At 51.1% G+C, this 2,064-nt stretch overlaps 1 pseudogene; it reads left to right on the forward strand.

Annotated features, from left to right (window-relative positions):
* The first annotated feature begins 707 nt into the window (after positions 1 to 707).
* Positions 708 to 1,081, forward strand: LOC146812464 (cytochrome c oxidase subunit 5B, mitochondrial-like; annotated as a pseudogene).
* Positions 1,082 to 2,064: the final 983 nt, after the last annotated feature.

Here is a 2,064-nt window from a genome sequence, read left to right on the forward strand (position 1 = left end):
GATGGGAGAATTACAAAGCCAACAACTACAACCAAGATGGCTTCAACTTATGCTAACAAATTATTTCAGATTTCCACAACCCGGGGACAGTGCCCTAGGATTTTAGGGGCGCTGCGCTCACGGTGATACTGAAGCAAGCCAAACCCCGACGAAATACGGGGTCTATCGCCCCATTTCACTTATCAATCTCGAGACTGAAATTCTGGCCAAAATGTTGGTTTCACTGTTGGCCATGATGATAGGCTCAGTGGTCCAAGCAGACCACATGGCTTCATGCTGGGTAAGAGCACCAGACACAGCCTCCGTCGCCTGCACACAATGCTCACACGCTCCGGAGAGCTGCCAAGTGGCATGGCCCTCCTTCCAGTAGATATTGAGAAGGTCTTCGACATTGTCCACTGGCCCTTTCTTCTTGCAGTCCTGGTAAAGACATATTTCGTTCCTAGGCTCCGTAGGTGGGTATCCGTTTCCTACATAGATCTATGGGTCCTGGTCCGGGTAAATGGCACACTGTCTCGAATGTTTCCTAGAGAGAGGGCGAACTTAGCTGGGGTGCCCACTTTCTACCCCTGCTGCTCACCCTAGAGATTGAGCCCTTGCCTGAGCTCATTAACACTGATGCCAGTTTGAGTGGGTTTGAATGGAAGCGATTTTGTCTACCTTCTGAAGCTCTGTCCGTCGGATGGGCGGGGAGTGTTTACTTAAACATGGCTTCAAGGTTACTTGTGAGAGCGTGATGTGGGTTCTGCGCCATGGGACTGGGACAGCTCGTGTGGCCAGGTCAATATCTGCAGGAGGTATTTCCAGAGATGAGGAGCAAGCCACAGGACTGGAGAGGAAGAACACAAAGGCTTTGGAGACAGGAAATTATCCATACAGTATTCTGAAACCCCCATGGTGTGCCAGGACCAAGGAGGACCCTTGCATTGTCCCTTCCGTCAACAAGAAAAGGATTTTAGGCTGCATTTGTGAGGAGGACAACACTAGAGCCATCTGGTTTTGGCTTCATGAAGGAGAACCCCAATGCTGCTCGTCTTGTGGTGCCCGTTACAAGCTGGTCCCCCACAAGCTCCCTCACTAGTTTGTATATTTGCTTTGGTTGTACTTCCTGGCATTTTGGGGTGCAGGACCCCCACTTATTCTCAATCTGCCATGTATGGTGTAATTTATCTTTTCCATTTAAGTTCTTTAATAAAGAGAGCTGCGATCGGCGTTTGAGGGGTGGAGGGGACGGACCGTGTTTCACTATACGCCGACGACGTACTTCTTTTCCATCGGAGGCCAAGGGAGACTCTACAGTGGCTCATGGAAATCTCGACGTATTACTGCGATGCTTCAGAACTCTATGCCTATCGGGGGAAGCTGGACTGGTGCAAAGTGGACTCCAGACTTTGGGGGACAGTGTTAGATACTTAGGCATGACGGTGGCTGTAACCCAGCAGCAATATTGGGAACTGAGTATATTTCCACTATTGGCCAGTGTGCGTTGAGACAAGGAGCTATGGTCTAGATTGCCATTGCCATTCCCGGTTTCCTGTTCATATTGCAACACTATCCCAACCATTCGCCATGCACTTTCTTCTCCGAACTGCAGGCCCAAATCACCAGTTTCCTTTGGGCAACCAAAACTCCCAGGGTGTCCTTTAAGTGCCGATTTTGTAGGTCTCGCTAAGTCAGCGCACATGCGCTGCTCGGAGAGACTTTAGTAAGTGAGTTTTCAAAGTGCTGCTGGCTGGTGACAAGCTTGCGTGCACGCGCAAGCCGCCAGCCTTCAGCACCATCTGTCTTTCCTCTTGCTTGCTCCCTGCCTCCGCCCCTCCCCCCGCTGCTGCGTGCGCATCCCTAGCGTGCAATCGCGATCACTTTTGCTTTCAGAGTAATCGCGATGACTTTCGCTTTTACGTCCGCGCGGCGTTACTTTTACTGCCGCTCGGCCAATGTTTGTTACTTCTCCTTCACAGACTAAGCTGACAGAACTCCCTTTCTCTCCTGCAAGTCCCGGCTTCCAAGTGCAGCGAGTTCCCGTGGATCAGATGTCTGTTTCCGATCCCAGGGGTGCCCTGC

Source organism: Triturus cristatus, chromosome 7, assembly GCF_964204655.1.
Source record: "Triturus cristatus chromosome 7, aTriCri1.1, whole genome shotgun sequence".
In the NCBI taxonomy this organism is placed as follows: Eukaryota; Metazoa; Chordata; class Amphibia; order Caudata; family Salamandridae; genus Triturus; species Triturus cristatus.